The sequence below is a fragment of the Nothoprocta perdicaria genome, unplaced genomic scaffold, assembly GCF_003342845.1.
Source record: "Nothoprocta perdicaria isolate Ctin4 unplaced genomic scaffold, notPer1 scaffold_43, whole genome shotgun sequence".
NCBI lineage: Eukaryota > Metazoa > Chordata > Aves > Tinamiformes > Tinamidae > Nothoprocta > Nothoprocta perdicaria.
The window spans coordinates 4,267,946-4,287,468 of NW_020455677.1; the positions used below are offsets into that span (position 1 = coordinate 4,267,946).

Sequence of the window (19,523 nt, forward strand, 5' to 3'; positions counted from 1 at the left end):
TATCTAATTTTTAGGTGCAGAAGAATATTTATTTTAGCCATTAGTCTACTTAAAAGAGAGGATATTCTTTATATTTAAAGTACACTTCAGAAGAAATAGCGAGAAATGTAGAGTCAAATTTAGGAATCGGAGCACGGCGGGTACCTTGGCTTAGACCAAACTGTGAGAATGGGATGATCTTCCCTATGGGCTTATTTGYGTGGATTTTCTTTGTATTGGCTATCGGATGGTCCAGCTGATGCTGCCTGATCCCGAAACGGCCCCTTTGCAGCCAGAGGGGCAGGAAGGAGCAGGAGACTGGAGAGCCTCCAGCGTGGTGGCTATGGGGGACGTGGGGCTGCCAGGGCCCTGGTCCTTGGGCGCCAGCTCCGAAGGCAGCTCTGCTCCCGCAGTAGCCAGAGACCAGAGCGGGAATTATCCCGAGGGGAGGGACAAGACCTCGCGGCGCCCGGAGCTGCCTCGTGCCGCAGCCGCCACCTGCAGCTCGGCGATAACAGAACSGAGGCAGCTCCGCAGGCTGCTGCAGGGCCTCGCTGGGCTGATAACGTGGGCTGGGCTCCTCACGGGACACCTCAAGGAGAGCTGCCTTTAAGGGACTGCCGCTGCGCAGCGCCGGGCTAGCGGTGCCGCCTGCCTTCGGTGGCTCTGCAAACCGGCTCGCTTCCCGCAGGACTTGCTTTCCTTGTCAACGCTCAGCCCTGGTGTCCCTGTGCTGCTTGGACACCTCCTAATTCTCATTTCATATTTTGGTTCCTGCGTCATAACTTCAAACACCAGTTTTCTTCAGCCACACTGTACAGCTTTTTTTTTTTTTTTTTTCTTTATTTTTTTAATGAAACCTAGCAACCATAATGTAAATTGGAAATAACTGCATCCCATTAGACTGTTGAATTCCCCAAAGACTTGAATTATTCACTATTAACAGAACTCATATAATTATAGGTTAAGATATCACTTAGGCATTTAGCATACATCATCCCCACTGATAATTTTTAGCTCTTGATCTGTATTAGTAACCTCAGCTCGCTAAATTAAAGGAGATGCCTCCAATTAGCCTAAATTTAACATTCAGGAACACATCTCTGGTGGGATGATGCTCATAAGTTTAGAACATCCAGGCAGTTTCAGCTGAGTGATTGAGGCTTTATCACAACTGGAAGATAAGGTACTGTATTATAGAAGCTTCCATGGTTTTCCCAGTGGCAGAAGGGGAAGGGCAAAGCTGCTTTGGCACCAGCCCATAGGCAAAGGGATGGGAGCAGGGCAGGCTTCTGCCCCTGGATCCTGCATCCATTCTGTCCCTGGATTAGAGCTCGCACCCAGCGTATGGGCAATTGAGTGAATGGGACCCACAGAAGCAAAACACAGAGCCTGGCCAAATCAGCAAGAAAATTGAGACAGATATGGAGAAAGAGAGAGAGAGAGATGACATAGCAAGTTAAAAAGACATACATAATCCCTTCCCTAAGAGCCTCATCTCAGTTTTGCATTGTGGGGTTGGGACCCTTCTGCTTGTCCCTTTAGGCACATACAGAAGGTGGAGAAGCAAGGCCGGGCGCTTGGCACGGTCCCTTCCACATGTGGCGCCTTGCAAACGTTGCCCTTCCCAGGAGGGTTTTGGAGTTAGCCATGTGAACCCACCTTCAAAGCTGAGCTCCTTTGCGGGCCATCCCTCTGGACCTGCAAAAATGAATGCCATTACTGAGCATCCTAATTCCACCTGAGTGACCAGAAAAGCTGGACAGACAGATAGCTCTAAGTTCACATAATTGCACATTAAAACACAAGCACTCCCTAATCGGAAGGAGCTGTCACTGGCTGATCAGTGATCATAGCAGCAGGCTTCCAGCCGCCACCGAGCAGGTTAACTCTTTCACAGGGGTCAAAAATACCATGGCACATTCCCTGCTATGACACAGCTTTTCTCCTGAGTTAGCTGACCTTGTTTCCTCAGCATACATAAACTCTTTATTTCTCTGACTCGTTTAGGAAGGGAAGATTCCCACTAGCCATCTGTATACTTGTTATGCCTCTTGGTACTTGCTGTAGATGATTAGCTCTCTCTGCATAATCTTAGGTAACCACATTTTCAATTTGGCAGGTCCTTTAAAAATGTGTATGCCTAGGAAGATGTTTTATGGCTTTGGGCTGATATTTGTGATTCCATTCCCAGGTACTAGGCTGCAAGTTTAACGTTTTTTGGTCTTCACCAGCCACTGACAGCTCTGACATTGCCCTCTTCTCTAGGTATGAAATCCAATTAAATACATTTCAGTAAATAGCAGCGAGCTTGTTAATGGAGAGAGATGCGGTGCATTTGGTAGCTGCATAATTGTGTCAAAAATAAAATTCCAAAAGCCATTGCTCATATCACCAAATATCTCCATAGGAAAGCCCTGGGCAGTACAAAATCCTCGTCAGGATATCTGCTCATAAATTTATAATGGCAAAAGCAAAAGAGAAGGCAGAAAGCACTAAACTGGAAAATGCTATTAGAAATTGTAGTAGAATACAAATTATTCAGAGCTTAGTCATGACTCATGCAGCAAAGCTCGTTGCAAAGTATGGATTTTACTGAAAACAATCAGAATCAAAAGATTACTCTTCTAATACCTTGCTTTCTGTTGAGCCCAGAACGAATAATTAAAAGGCAAACTTAGAAAACAAAAGGTATTTTCAGATTGCAGTGCATTAAAAGCTTTGTTTTTTTATTTTAATTTTCTTCCATCAAGCAGATTGAACTCCATCATATAAAGCCCTTTGTCCTGTAAAGCAGTCACTACAGTGCGTATATGCTTAAGGTCAGACCTCCGAAACCACGCAGGTGCCTCGGGCTTACTCTGTTCATGGGAATCGATGCACTTATCCTTCCTGTGTCCCTATTGCTTGTTCTGCTGCCAGGATTATATCCCATCTTTTATAAAGGCTCTGCTCTCTGACGTAAGATGCACAAATCGCTATGAGAGTGGAGGCCAAGGCCCCGGCTCCTGCTGCCGGGTCGGCTCCCAACCCATGGTGCAGGCCCCGCGATCCGGCACGTGGGACCCTCAGCAGCCTGGGGAAACATCTCCCTCTTTCCCAGGCGGCAGCCTCGGCGCTCGGGTTTAACAACAGGCATGAGCGCCTCCCTCCTTGCTCGCGCTTATCTCAGGAGCCCTGTGGATTTCTCTTCAGAGCTGTCACATGTTGAGGAGTTTGGGTTTCTCTCATCTGCTCTGGAATTTCAGCTTCCGTTATTCAGAACAAAGACTTTTCCCACTCTAGTTTAACACTTCTTGCCCAAAGTTTGGCTCTCCATATCGTTGCACGATCGTTTGCTTCAGAAACTGCCTTTTCCTCGCACGGTGATGTGCGAGCAACAGCCGGTCACGCTCTTGCTTCTCCTCTCTTGCTAAACCCAAGCATTTCCAGAACACCCACGGCACACAGTCTGAAAGATACCTCTTGGTCTACCTGCCTACATCATCCCAAACTCCTGCTCTTTGATACAGAAGCGGCAGAGGTATTTCCCTCTTGCCCCCATGGCACCCCCGTGCTGGAGAGTGTTCAAGTCATACAGACGTGGAAATAGAAGCAGGGAAAGGATTACAGTTTGCATGGTTCTGTACTTCCCCCTGGTTGCTTTTCTTGTTATTCTGCCCTCTTCTAGCCAGGCAGCCTTTGAATTGCACTGGTTCACCCTTTTCCTGCAAGAGGCCCAGTCCCCTCACACCAGCACCCCAGTGTGATGCCCACACGTGGGCATCAGGCCCCGAGCGTGAGCGGGGAAGGGGAGGCTCGGGAAGGCAAATTCCACCTGCCTGAGTGGTCAGAAGACAGACCGACTGACTGAAATCACCACCGAGCTGGTGTTTATCCTTGAAAGTTTTGTCATGCTGGCGGAGTTACTCCGGCAAACTCCTGCTATGGAATTAGAGTGCTTGCTGGAAAACGCGTTCCGGCTTGGCAGGCAATGTAAGCCATAACATCAAACGCCGCTTTTTGCTGCCATAATAGCATCCACACTGGGGCTTTTGTTGCAGTAGTTAGGTTATAAAAGCCTCCTGACAYGACACAAAGCAATGGAGCGCAAAGCCAAGTCTTGGRCCTTGCCTGCCCAGCGAGCTGTCCCGCAGCGAGCTGTCCCGCAGYGAGCTGTCCCTGCGCCTCAGCGCCATCAGGGAGGCCCAGGTGGGTTTGTTGGGACCTGCTGACCGCAGCCCAGCCGTCAGCGCAGGCAGAGGTGAACCCCAGCCAGCATCACATTAGCCGGCCGCGTATCTGGTGTCCTGTGATCCGGCTTGGTTTCTGCATAGCTGTGGTTGAGCTGGGACTATCCCATTCGCCCTAAAATATACCATGCATTAATAGGGGGGAATTTGCTTCGTCTCAGATTATTTTTCCCTGGGCCTTACCTCCATATTTCTTCCAATATCAATTATGTGGTTGACTTCTCGGTAACATGTGCTAAGTGTAATTTTTCCTTTTAGATTTCTCCTACTCATCTTCAATTTTTGACACCATGAAATATAAACATATCTGACCTTCCCAGGAGAAAACGTCCGTCACTTTGATTGATATTTTGTTGAATCTTTAAATATTGTGTCCCTAAATTTTTTTGAACAGCTTAAATTGAACTAATTGCAAGCATTAACACAGTTAATTATTTTAAAATGTCATTATATCTTCTTAGTAGAAAATCTGTTGCCAAGGGATATCATGAGCCACACACACAATTGTTTCCCCCGGTAGATTGTAATTCAGCTTGCATTTCTAATATTGCACCTCATTTTAATTATTTTTCTTTTGTATGACTGTTGCTAGGTTCCCTCAAAAATGCAAATGGCCCCAATCCAGAAAACAACACAAGTTTTGAATATTGACAAAGTTAGGACCTGAAGAAAGTTTCTTGTAAAATCATATACAAAACCATTCTCCCACTCTGCTAGTGGATTTTATCCCCTCGGCTCCGAAGCCCATCCGCTAGTGAAAGGCTGGAACCAGATTTGCCCAGGAAGCAGCAACAATTTATCGCTGAGGTCGGAGGAGGCAGATTTAGGCTTTTCATTGAGCAGAATAGAAGCTCCATCCAAGCTGCAACCGGCTCCGTGGGCCCTGCTTATCTGGCAGACGGGGCCGTGTCCTGCGTGGGGCTCTAAGTGCTGCTGAGCAGCTTGTGAACAGGGCACGCCGTGTCCTGGAGACACCACCAGCAAATGGGAATAGACACCGTGGATACCCACGCTGGAATTAAGTTGGGGCTACTGTATCTTTATTATAGAGGATATCAGGGGATTCCTAATTGCCCCACATTGGGGTTGTGGCTCGTCCAGGGCAGGTACAGCAGTTCACGAGGTGTTTGTGCAGCACCCAGCGAGGAGCCTTGCTAATGTTACCGTGACCTCTGGAGCTGTAAATTAAAATAAGCGCGTGAGAAATCGCCTCCCCTGGCACCAAATGTTACAAACTAGACAAATCTACAGGCCAAAGTGGGAGCCAGGAGTGCACGGAGCCGTGGCAGGTGCTTTTGCCCATGGGACACGCAGCAGACTCCGTGCACAGCAACGCTTTCGGAGAGAAGAAAGAAATATTGCAGTACTTGAACATTGCTTTTTTTGACCGCAGGATCACTAAAGGGGTGGCTGCTATTCCACTCCGGGCCTCAGAGTCTCATATTAAATAATGAAATTCTTGCTTCGCTGCTCAAGCAAACAGACCCAAGAGCGTTTTTACAAAAACAAACAAAAGTGATGCAAATGCAAGTTTAATGCTAGCACTCAGCCCACATGCGTACTGCACCCATTGCCTTTGCTTTGATGGCAGGCAGAAACCAGAATATAAATAGGCCCACACAGCCATTTAAGGTCAATCCTGCTAAGCTAACAGTGGGGTTTTCTCTGGCCATGTATTTACCATTTATCCATGTCAATCAATATCACCACAGGAGAGCATCGTCTCCTCTGCTCTAAGTGTGTGTTGTTATCCGCTGCAGCACCAACTGATTTCCCAGTAGAGATAATAATAAATAACAATCCTAGCACTGATATAACACATCTGCAGTTTTCTAAGCGGGGGGATGCCTATGAAAGGCAGGAAGTRGCTTATTAAAAGAACTCTGCGTACTTTTGCAAAATATCTTTAAACATCATAATTTAGATAAAGAAGCGGGAACTTGATGATTTCTTCGTGGTTATGTCCCTTCTATCCGCAGGCTACTGTTTGAGTCTAGAGCAGTGACCAAAGGTTTTTACTACCTGACAGGCAAGGAGAAAAGAAGCAATTTTCTGGTATTTCGTGAACTCCTGAGCACAAGGGAAAGCTCCAGCACTGAGCACTGCATGTGGATTAAATATCTCTGCCAGCTTTCACCTAGAGATAAGACCTATAGATCAGAGCAGGGAGGGAAGAACATGGGCACTTCACCCRCTCTGTACCTGTCTTATGAAAAACATGTACAGGCAGATCCTGTCCCTGGATAAATTGTCGGATTTTGGGTCATTGATTTCAGAGCAATTACCCTCATTTACCCTGCAGAGGAGTCTACTAACAGAGCTCATACACACCGATGCCAGGCTGCAGCTCTTGTGAGCACTGCACATATTTCTTGAACATGACTTTACTGCAGATTAATTGTCCCATCTTTTAAAGTTACAAAATAGGCTCCTCAGATGAATTGCATTGGATTTTTTCCCTCATTCTCACACTATACTAGACTTGAAATTCATTTTATAATTTTGTGTATTGGAACAACACACATAGATTTTTTTTTTGTAGTGCTTTATGTCATTTTTTTCCAAGAAAAATACTTTTAATTGGTCTTTTTTAAAAATTATTTTCCTGATCCTGTATTCACTAATACAGCCTCAAATTCTGGTATTTTGTCCTTTTCAACCTTTGGGAGATATGAGAAGAATATACCACAGTAGACAGAGAATTCCCTTTTAACYAGAAACTTATAACTTTCAGCTATAGAATCATCCATTCTCCTAGAAGTGTAAGATATATTGCCCCAATAAATGACATGCTAGATGTTAAATTCTAAGGCAAAAACATATGAAAAAATCCATGTCATTGCCTATTAAAATATATATAACTTAAAAAGCTCCAAGAAACTCTGTTGCAATCTTATTGCAAAGTAATAAACCCTTCTATTGCTCCACAGCAGGTAAGCACAGAGTAGACTTTGTGACTACCAAATTTAACTAATTAAAACCTTCTCCAAGCTGATATGAGCACTTAGTTAATCAAAGGAGTTGCTTGATTTTCATACTAAAAACCTTCGAGGGCTACTGTAATTAATTAAAAGTAGTAATAAATAATTCGGAATGCCTGGGTTTTACATATATTCCTTGATTATTTAAATACTAGGTTTAAAACCCACACCCTCCTCCACATCTCAGCACAACCCCCTGTTTCCCTGCCCCATGGTCCACTCCAGCCTGGCTCTGAGCACCATTAGTGCTTCGTATCAACAGACTGCCCCATACCTTTTCATATACTCAGAGCCTTTAAGAATTAAAGCACATTAAATTATAATATTTTATATATAAATTGCATATTTTTATATATAAATTACATATTTTATACATAAATTAACCCTCAATCCCAGAACATCTCAGCCACAGTTGTAAGTGGCTTCTTGTCATTTACCGGACAAGATTTCATTTTTCTAGAAAATAAGTATTTCTTTGGGGGAAAGGGGTAAGGGAAACTTACTGATCTACAGCCTTTAATGTCAAACGATGTGAGTGATGATGCTAACCTCCCCAAGGCCCCTTTGCTGCTGCCTGCCCTGCTTTCCCAGGAGTTTAGCAACCTGGGCTCTTGTCAGCAGGTTTACTTGAGGAATGGGCAACTTTTTCAAGTACCACTTCTGCAGATGTCTGTCTCCATCATGAGAAATTCCAGGCTCCTTAGTGCCCCTGGCTTCCCTGTGGACCAAATACACACTTGTGTATGTTAGGAAAACTGGGTGTTTTTATAAGCGGGTGAAGCAAAGAGCTGACTTGGGCTTCAAGGGAGAAAGCTCACTCAGTCAAAATCTCATGATTGGAATGGAGAGGAAAGTAAATTTCACTCATGTTGAATGCTGCCTTTGAAATAAAGAATACATAAAATACACCTTGGATTGAAGAATAACCCATGATGTGTTATAAAGAAAGCTGGTGCATCAGGTAAATGTTCATGTGGATCTTTTTCAGCCAGCCTCATGCAGGGGAATTTCCTTCCTTCTGTACTGACCAGATGACATCGAGGTCATCTCCRAATCTTTGGAGAGAGCCCTGCAGCCAGCTTGCCAAGCACCCAGTTCTCTTTGAAGTCAGGGTCGCAGATGTGGCTCTACTGCACAGGATACCTGAAAAAATAACAACAGTCACGAGAAATACACATGCAGACAGGGAGGGAGAACTATGACCTCATCCTCATTAGCCTGACATTTTAGTTTAGTTTTTCCATTTGTTTCTTTTTCATTCCAGTTCTCCATTCTTTTTTTGCCTTCTCACACATAGACAGCATTCCTTTCCATAGACTTCAGGTCAACTCCTATGAAACATTTCTATCCCTTTACACTTTTAAATCTACTTGCTCTGCAACTTGGTGCTGTATTTTCCTTATTCGGGTGAAGCCATGAGAAAATTTGGCGCTTTGGTCTCATTCCAAAGAGGGAATGATCCTCTATCCCGGCCAGCTCAGCGCTTTAGAAAGCTGGGTCCCTCTGAGAGCAATTTTTCCCTGCTGTTACGCAGCTACATTATTCAATACAGTGTATTTCTTGTTCCTAGAGGGAATTGTGATCACAGAAACATGGCAAATTCTTGCTTTCTCAGGGGAGAGAGGGAGAACTTTTTTTTTCCCCTCTTCAGTCTGATGCGCTTGCTTTGGTGCTGTTTTGTGACAATGTATAAGTTCTRTATATTCACTAGATTTTAAGACTCTTCACCTTTTGAACTGTATTTACTKCATTTTCAGTTTGATCCAGGCAAGCTGAACCTGTCACTCGCAGTCCCTGCCCACATGAGCCCCAGGCCCAGTGTACAAAACACATTAGGGGAGTCTAAATGTAAGGCTCAGGCTCAGTATTTGAAGAGYCCGTTCAATTTTCAGCAAGGAAAAGGTTTCTCTCCTGGTTTAACCTAGTATGTAATAATAAAGAAACAAATGAAAAGGAAGAAAAAAATAGCTTGAAACAAGTTTATCCTCAGCAAACACTAAGAGACTATTAAAGACTCTGCTAGGATTATTTACTTGAAGATGAAGCTGGCATAAACAAGACATATGAACTCCCATGTGGCAAACAGCGAAAGTAAAAACTTGGAGCAAGGAACCTTGTCCATATGCACCAGATGGTGAACTGTTTTATCCTGAAAACCATGAGCTTGAATAAGATTTGATATTCTGGCAGATGATCAGCCCCTGAGATAGTGCTTTGGCCAAAGCGATTTAATCAATGATTAGAGTAGTAGGGAAGAAATCAAGGGGGTTCTTTTTCCACTAAATTGATCAATACTAAAATACTCACCTTTAGACACCAAAAGAGCCTGAGCTTCAGAGAAATATTTTGCCCATGACTCTGCACATTAGCTGTTCCTGTAGCTCCACAAAAGCCAGCTCACCAGCAGCTGACTCAGCCTAGGGGAGGCCCCAGATCAGGGATTTTCCAGTGGGGAGAACCTAAATACACAAGGTAGGAGCTCTAATATCTCACTTTCCCTCCCACTTTGACTTCTTATTTGCTTTGGTATCAAAGACCTTCACCTTGCCCTACCTGAGCTCCAGCTTGTTACCTTGAACTCCTGCACAAATGCATTCAGTCCTTCAAATCTCCCTTCTCCTTTACAACTGAACCACTTTTGTCCCCTCTGGTGGAGTTGCACAGGAGAAATGCTGATTGCAGCACTATGCAGAGAAGSATTAACACTTCTCAAGGATAATACTCTCGAAGTAGGGTGCTCTAGGTCATTGGCTAAAACACACGGAACCAAACAACAGAAAATTTCCTAGAGGGAAATGCTCACCCATGACAAGCAAGTCTCTCATCTGCAGCAAGACCTTCTAACTGTGTGTGCACATCTGTCATGCAGTCTCTCTMTATATATATTTGCTAGGAGTTCTATGACTATCAGAGCCCCTAAGCAGATTTTTCCCTTCAACACCTGTGGCCCAAATTCTGAAGAAGACAGTATGGTTCCTAAAATGCACAGATGTGTGCGCAGATGTGCCCGTGTTTGAAAGGGCAGCTGATGAGCTGGGTTGTGATGTCTTCGCCTGTGGATCAGTGGGAAGCTACCTGAATGAGGCCAACAGAAAAAAAGATGCTCCAACAGGTTTCTTGGCTTGCTGGCCAGTAACTACCACGCAGGCAATGCCATTCACATCGGTTAATCCTGCCAACACCGTGTGCTAGGGGGTTATGCCTAGAAGTCAGGTCAGCAGCCACCTCTCTGGCCTCCTCAGGTCCAAGAGACCTCCAGTTATGGCAGATGATATCTCCCCTTTTTGATCATTTGGCTACAAGAGTTTTGTTAGAAATGCACAGAGTAGCTCCCTCCTCCAAGGAAGGTTTCTCAGTGTGAACTTTTTGGCTCAAATGGCTTTCAAACGTATATCACTGATTTAAGACAGCAATAGTTTCTATGCATCTTCAGTGGCCGTATACATCCATACTGCTATTATTGTTCCATGTACCCAGCACAAGTCAACTGATTATACTTAGCAGTTTGCTGTATGCCTGTAAATTATTACACTGTCATCTCTAGAAGAAGTATTGCTGGAAAAGAATGACACGGTCCTTCCTTTTTAAKGTATTGTCCTAATAAAATTAATTACCCAATATCCAGCTCCTAGAAAACTGCTCAGCAGAAATAAAATTCTAGAGATGATCTATTCTTATCAGTGGTAAATGGAGTAAGGAGTGAGTCATTGCAGGCTTCAATACAAAATACAAATGACGTTGGAAGAGCAATCAAACTTTAAAATTCATTTTTCACAGAACCCATCAAAATGAATAGTTGGAAGAGGTTGCATTGAGTGGAAAGTATTCCCATGCTTTTAAGTAATTTTTGCTTTAATGTAGTTTGTGGTTGTTCCAGGGTGGATAAAACAAGGAACGCCTGTCCAGAGCCATTGCCCTAATTTCTGATCTAGACAGACTTATGTGACCATGACATGTCATTGTCAAATGAACAAAAACACAGAAAATCTAAACTAGGATTTGCTTTGGATTTGGGACCCATTAAAAATCAGTTTCCAAGGAAGGTTATGACACTGAGCCATGATGTCATGCAGAGTAAGGGGGAAAAGTCCCAATAAATCAAGTTTTGCTCTCTCTTATCAATTCAAGGCAGAACATCACCACTATGGTTACAGCAAGGTGTAAATATAAAGAGGATGATGAAGAGCCTTAGGCTCCTYGACACGGCCACAAATACCAAGATGGTTCTTTTTAAATGCATCCACCTCTGGAGCTCACCGTGCGGGGGAGATTTCCCAGGAGCAAAGGGAAGGACAGCACTCCTTGGGGCACTACAGGCACTGCTTGGTGCAGCCCGGGTGCTGCCCACAGCTCGGGGGAGAGCAGCTGCACCTCGCGCMGCTTCGCCCCTCGCTCCAGCAGGCAAAGATGTGCTTTACAAACGCTGATGAGCAAAGCAGATCAGCAGCTCCGGTTTCATCTGCACCATTCAAGCATGAGGAAATTTAGACTTGAAAACCCCACAGCATTAACGTTTTCCAGTGTTTTGTAGTTATTTTCAAMGAGTTTTGAAAGGAAAAATAAATGCCAGAAATTTTAAATCCCATTACATGCTACATCCAAGTCCATATTTGTGCCATAAGAGATAGACCAAAGCTATTCAACTTAGTGAAAAAGGACTGCAATGTTTAAGAGTCTTTAGAGGATCTGTGGACATCAAGAGCCCCATCATAGCTTTGCTGCTAATTTGCTAGGGTTAAGCCACTTACACTCTTTGTTCTCCCTTGTTCCCACAGGCAAAACGAGGACAATTTTAATGACCGCTTTTCCTAGAAAAATACTGAGAGATTTAATGAGCTAATGTTTTTTTTCTCCCCACACTCCCTCTCTCTATATGTATATAAACATACAACATTYGTTCGATAGTTACCATGAGGGGAAGAGCACTGGAGGACAGTGAGAGCATGAGCAGCACTTACAGCAAAGGAAGGACAGGGTAAAGCTGTTTTATCAGACTTGGAACTGACGTTCAAATGCCTTTAATCTTACAAGCCAATTATGGGCTCACAATTGCGTGTCCTGGCATTTGTCTGAAACCTCAGACGTCGCGGAGTCACCAGGGTGTTTGCTGCCGTTCAGACCTTGAGAGCGCGACTCCCTCAAACCTCTCCTCAAACACATCTCGTCCTCGCTTTCATGGCTGGTTCGCACACAGCCTGCCATTACATATCGTAAATTCTCTCTTTATGCCAGAGGTACTTAATGAGGTCAAATGTCTTACGGAGGAGAGTGTTACAGACTGCTGTGCTTCAGCCCAGGCTGGCTTTCCCTTGCAGTGGAGCTGATAAAACCCACCAAAATGATTATAATACGTAAGACAGAAAACTCAAACAGTGCAAAAGTAACTTCAGTCGGTCCAGGATGATTTATACTTTGAGGGTCCAGCCATAGGAGAAAGCTTGCCAAGCATAGCTTTTCCTTACAGTCTGTGTTCCTTTCAGGAGTCAGTCCAATCCCTAGTAATTTCCTCTATTAAACCCCCCTTCCAACTCAGGAGTTCCTTCCTTCTGCAACAGCAGTAGAAAAATGTGCCCAACAGCATCATAACCATCTGTAAAAGCAAGCTAACTGCCCAAATCYATGGTTATTATTTTGATTTGCGTAATGTACTTTCCAAAGAAGCTTGAGACCCATCTACAATTCATAAAGAAACGTATTTTTCAAATTCATATGAGTTCACATGTTTAGTAAAGAATATTTTCTGACTCACTGAAATCAAGATTCTCTTCAAAGAAAAAAAAAAGAAAAAGAAAAAAAGAGAAAAGATGTGGGAAAAATACCCAGATCATGAATAAGCTTTGAACAAGGGTAACACATGCACTGAGCAGCAGCCGCCCAAACTYACAGCATGGCATCAGCAGTTATTGCAAGTCTTATCCTTGCAGAAGTTTTAAATGCATCCATTACTTTGCTCTTTTCATAAATTCCATTAAAATCAAACTATTCATGTGAGTAAATGTGCACGTGTGATCAAATAAACCTTCATGGTAGGATCATGCCCCTGTACTGGACTTTGCAAGACAGCAGTGCTAACCACAGGTTGGCCAGGATGAGCAATTCTATACCAGTAAGTGATATACATATATATTATATATTTTTTTTCCACTCATTTCCAATGTCTAATGTCCAATATAAATAACACATCGTTAATAACCTTTCAGCAGAAAGGCTTTATGTGTTTGCAGCAATTTGAAAAACAAGCACTAGCTGCAGAAAGGTGCAGTYGATGTGCTGGAGGTCTACCCTTCCCTACAACCCTCGTGCTCCCCAGGCTGGACCAGTCCTGTCCCGAGTGCCACCTCCTTGGCCAGGCCCGCGACAGGCTCTGCTGTCATCTCCACCGTGCGGGCTCACAYTAACCTTTCTTATTGGCCTCTCTGCTGTAGCACACGGGCCCTCAGAGAGCTGCTAAGTGATGGTGACTGTCATGGGCAAATGCCCAAGGCAGAGACAGAAACAGACAGAGCAGGGCCTGYGTTTACTCCTTGGCTTGTGGTCACTAAGGGGCTCGAGGCAGCAATATTTTTCTTATTGCTCTCTTTGCAGCATTTAATTTCATTAGGGCTATGGCTTTCATAGAAAAATAGAGTGCTAATCATAGATGAGCAAAACATGCAGTGTAACATTTCAGGACCATTTTTAGGCACCATATTCTTCTGATCATAAGGCAGGCCCCATACCCKCTCTGGTCTGCATGCAAGATGGATTGCAGGGCAGCTCGAGAGGCCCTCGGGGGGTAAGGACAAGCCCCACCACAAGCCGAACTGCCCAGGCCCATCAGGTCGGTGACACAGGAGCCACCAGGGCACAGGGGGAGGCCAGTGGTGGCCCCACGGTAGGGCAGCCAGGCGGGAGCAGCCGACGGGGACACGGGCAGTGTCCTGCTCCAGCAGGAGAGGTGGCAGCCAGGGTAGGAGCGGTGACAGCCACCCCCTCACACGCCCAGAGCCATTTAATTAAGAAAAGCATAAAGTCAACATCTGTTCACACCAATACAACAGAGGAACCCCAAAGAATGGATCTCTCCCATTTGTCCTGACACCAGCTCTAGAAGAGTCATTTACTTAACTACAACACTGGCGTACAAATATTTTGGCCTCAAGTACTCGCAAGCAGCTGCAGGCACCCTGCTCTCAGGGTCAGGTAAGAATATACCAGTTTCTACCTCAGCAAGAGGAGTAATGTCATTTGATCTCAGTCTTTCTACCTTTTCTAATGCTTTGTCTCCCCAGCCTCCTCCTCCTGTTACGCAGTGTGCAGTATGCTCCGTAAGACACCCGGGATGCACAGTCTGGGGAAAGCAGCAATTAATTATTAAACCTGTCCCTGTAACAGCCTTCCTGGTGTTGAGACAATCTGTAAGCTAAGCACCGATGTTTATCTTGGTAACATGGCACCGCTCCACGAAACATGACAGGTGAGCTACCACACAAGGCAATGCAACAAGGAGGATAAAAAAAAGGAGCCTTTCTGCAAGAGGAGAGGGGAGAATAAAACGAAGGAAGAGAAAAAAAAAAAAAAAAGGAAAAAAAAAAAAGAGACAGAGAAAGAATTAACCTTGCACTGACTTTCAGTACTGTCCTCATCTCATGTTCTGTATGCCATTAGCAGTCAAAAATCTTGAGCCAAGTTTGGATCTGCTACCTGCCATTAGCAAAATATTTATTTATTATTATTATTATTTTTAAATGGAGGTTAGCCATGATTACATGCCATCTCACTCCTTTGAGGAATTTGTCCCTGGGACAGGAATGGAGTAGGGGAGAGCTGGGAATCTGGCACTGACAAAGCATGAAAAACTAGGAGGAAAATGTTGTGTTCTGGGGGGGTTCTCAAGAGCTGCAAAGGTCAGATGAGCTTATGGATGATCACATCTTCTCAGTTGCACAGACCTGGGTAAGAGCCAGAAAAGACTGCTATTCCCAAACTGTCCTTCTTCTGGACCCCAAAGATGCAGCATGGAGATTGTCCTTAGCACCTGGGATCCAAACTGTAAGCAGGTAGCAGTAACAGTGAAGAAAATCCAAACGTCCTTCCAAGATCTCTTGTGCCACCATTTGAAGTGAAAGAGGCAAAATTAGAGCACTAAGGCTGAATAAGGTTTTTACAAGGCCGTGCCAGAGAAATCTACAGAGAAGTGCCAAACCCAGCAAGACTGCAAAAAGATGCTGCCCTGAAAATACTCTCTTGGGTGTAAAACACTCATTAGCACATGTTGCCTTTATTACTGTTATTTCATAGTTCAYAGCAACACATCTAAAAGGTCCAGGTTCCTTATGGATTTGTGTCTTGTGGTCATTTGCAGGTACAAACTGAGGTGCTTTCTTGAACTTTGACATTTATTATATCTCTTCTTTATGAATTCTTTTATATCTACTAATCCTTTGCCTTTCTATTATATGACTGTACATCTGGTCTCTCCCTCCAGCTTGCTGCCTGCTTCCACAGAAYCTGTAGCAATTCAATTACCTTTGAGCCTTCTTTCCACAAGCCAAGTTACACCAACCAGTGCATTCAACAGTTATTTGAGGACATTATCGCAGAAGCCTCATTTCCTGAGGAATCCAGACTAGCAATTCCCATTCCTAAGAGCTAATCACTTGCTACGGATGCATGAAATAAGTGGGGAAGCACAAAGAAAAGATGGTAGAAAGGCTGAAGCTGGGTAATAACAAATGAAGAATACTGTTGTGCACTAAAATGCACATTAGTCACAGCCTCTCCCTGACAGCTGGCATCAGTGTGGCATCCTGGAGAGGCACGAGAATGGAGCATAGGAAGTCAGGAAGGAGGCAGCAAGGTGGATTTTTGTCCCGGATTTTCTAACAGGTGTAAGGCAGAATGTTAAATACCAGAAGTACTCCATGGAAGAGTTATCTAGCAAGAGCAGAGGGCAAAATGTGAAACCAACAGCAACCAGGCATTTCCCATTGCTTTCAATCATGCTAGTCTCCCTCCAGCCTTCCCCTTCCAGCCATCCCTGCCTYGGGCTGGGATTTCTCTGCCCCAAACTTCCAGCCAGGTTCCTGCATGCCTTCCTCCTGCTTCAGCTGGAGCTCATCCTCATGTGAAGGGACTGAATTTGGGGCAGAACAATTTTTACCCCCACAGCTACTTGGGGAAGCAGTGTCTGTCCACAGCCTCGGTCCGGGTGAAGCTGTGCTATCAAACACCTTCATTACGACAGCACAAAACTTGGGTTTTAATGTGTAGAAGGGGAGTGGAGACATCCTTGTTGAGACACATCTGAACATATTTGTAGCATTGTTTTTGTTATAGGAGACTGCTGGGCTCTCACCTTTGCTTGGGAAAGATAGAAAAAAAGTGAATTAAAAAAAAAAAAAAAAAAAAAGCTAATCCTGTGTCATGCTTTGGCTGACAAGGGTCTGCAGAGAAGCAGGAGACCACCAGCACCAGTGGTCAGGTGGTGGGAGGTACAGACCACGATGACTAAGAAAGGTAGGAGGAGGGCTAAATTACAGAGGAATATCAGACTCTCATGCAGGCACTAGTTGCCAATTTGTGCAAGATTCTGTTAACCATAAGGCAATGTGAAGTTTTACATTTGGTCATTTGGAGGCAAGCCTGGAATGGATAAATCTGCAAATTATTAGCTGAAATTCTGAAGACTCAAACATATGCTCTGCCTCTAGACAACCTTCTGCTCTCCTTCCTCTGCTCGTATTGGGAGTAGGAGAYGACAGACTGATCAGAGAGCCCCTTTCCTGCTTTCTCCTGGCAGTTACCTTACCTTGCTCCAGGMGGTTTTTTTCCACTGGCTAAGCCCAATGCTTTAAGGCCCATGCAGGCTTTAAAGCTGCTTACAGATTGCCAAGTGACCTTWTAAATTAGGGACTGAGACCTGCTCTAGGAAATGCTGAAAACACAGAGCAAATTTGCTTCACGTTTCTCAACTATCTCACAGTCATTAAATATAGACTCTAGTTTACAAAAGGTATACCCAACTTATTTATGAACACTCAATCCTTATGGAAGAGCTTTTTATCTTAAAATATTTTTGGCCTCAACCAATGTCTCCCTTGACCTCAGGACTACACACAGGTGAGAAGGAAGAAGAAGGGTAAATGCAGCACATTATACTCTTATRTGTGAAGACAAGACATAGGGTAAGCCAAGGCAAACAAACTCAAAACCAGCATGGTCAGACTCACACGTGCAGCGGCCACGGTGATGAGCTGGGACCCTGCAGAAAGGCAGGTACTGGGAGGGCAGAAGTGGTTTCCCTCTCTCCCTACCAGCTCACTAAGTTCACATCTAGCACTCCCCCATTAGCAATTGAGCCCCAACCTCGGTGCCTTCATACGGCCAAGTTTGTTTGCTTTCTTTTTGAGAGCTTATTTAACATCTCCTTACAAATGAGCTTGGGCTTCTTCTGTGATATGCAAGACAGCAGTGTCACAGGCACACCGGGGCCTGAAGCAAATGCACTGAGCAGTGGGCATTTCAAAGGGTAAGTGTTTCACTAACAGAAGCAGATAAATAAACTCAGGAGCAGCCCAAACGTTGAAATTGTGACTAAGAGCAAAGCATGCAAAGGTTAACTGGCAAAGTGCCACCAGAGCCCTCCTGCAACCAGCACCTTGGGTTAACCAGCACGCCAGCAGAAGACTGCTTCAGTCACTAGATTACACAGAATACTCGCATGTTTAATAGAACTAATATTTTCCCTACTTTAAAGTCAAAAAAAAAAAAAAAAAAAAGTCAAAAAAAAAAAAAAAAAAAACTCCCTTGCAAAATGTAGAAATATGTAGTTCTTACAAATGCCATTTTTCTCCCCAAGAAAAGCATTAATACTACGAATAACCCCATGGGCATCTCTGAGATGAGGAAAAGCAAGAGCAAAATATCCACCTTGCCTTCTTTTGTGTCTTTCATAATGAACTGCCTGAGGCTCTGTCCCCACTTTTCCCTCTACTCTCCTCTGGATTATTTTACCCTTTTCTTGGGAGGGAAGCAGACATTACCCACACACACAATAGATATTTTTAGGCCCAGCACTGCTGGCCATGCTGGAAGTTCTCACTGCAGGGGCTTGTGTAGAACTTGCCCTGCACTCTCGTTGTTGTCCAGGACCTGTTGGATGCCAATGGACTGCCTCAGCAGCAGGTCCAACTGGGAGCCTGTCAAAAACAGTATGTTACATATTCTGCTGTGTGCTTAAACTGTGATTATATGAACTATCAGTCAGCCAGTCCCTAAAAACATTAAATCCAGTTCCATTTAAAGAGAAATAGAATTGCTACAGACCTCAACTAAATTCAATTAGGTCTATAATATTCAGTAGGTCCAGACTATACCTGCAGTCAGGCTATACTCCTTATATTCATCACAGAGCTAGACAGACACAATCAGGAGCAAATCACAGATTGGTCTTTTAGATTTTACTAGATAGGCCTCACAGCAACCTTACCTTTATATAACAAGATTCATGGGCGTGACATCAGTATGGAGCTAACATAAAGTAACACAGAATCAGCCTCAAAACACTCACAACTGGTGAAAATCAAAGCACAGAGGAAAGCCTTAGCTGCTTCCTCAAGCTGGAGTGAATGACTGAGCTGTTGCACCACTTTTAAACTCTAACCTCCATGCATCTCTGACCATAATTGGTCACAGCTGGRTTCCCTCTGGTTGCCTTCAGCTAGAAGCAAGTCTGGAGCACGAAACAGAAAACATATGTGAACTACAGACCTTGTTAAATGAGTTGCAAGGAGCATTTTTCATTCTTGATGTGGTGGCATTTTAAGGAGCATTAGAGTGTTTTTATCAGGACTGCAGCTTCGTGGGCAAGCGCTCTCTTTTTAGTCATCCAAACTTAATTTACGCAGCCATAGCACAGGCCACACAGGCTAGGACACAGGGATAAAAACAGGTAGCACTGGTAAACAATAGAGCAAAACGAGGTGCATGAGACCTCTGTGGTCATTGGAAGCATGTACAGTCATCCTGATTTTGACTCTTAGGCCTAAAGTGAGTTATTTACCCTCTGAGCTTAGGTTCCCCAGGCAATCAGAGTTTTTGTTTGAATTTACCAATTTGTCAATAATATTTCCAAAAGTTAGGTACTGTAAGTAAGACATTCTCAGGATAAACATTTTGCATTCTGAATTTCACCAGAGCAATGGTGCCAGAAGCAGAAGTTGGGTGTAAGACAGACAGCATGACGYGTTGCAGGAATGCTGCTGCCTGTTCTCTACATGATCGACACACAAGGCAGAGCAATATTAAGCACCGTATAGTCCACAGATTTGCTTATGCATGCAAAACCACC

At 44.2% G+C, this 19,523-nt stretch overlaps 1 long non-coding RNA gene across 1 annotated transcript; it reads right to left on the reverse strand.

Moving 5' to 3' along the window:
- Positions 1 to 8,297: 8,297 nt before the first annotated feature.
- Positions 8,298 to 18,743, reverse strand: LOC112953266. Its single transcript, XR_003250553.1, has 2 exons — positions 18,663 to 18,743; positions 8,298 to 8,335 (listed from the first exon to the last, which is right to left on the reverse strand). It is a non-coding gene; the product is annotated as an uncharacterized LOC112953266 (long non-coding RNA).
- Positions 18,744 to 19,523: the final 780 nt, after the last annotated feature.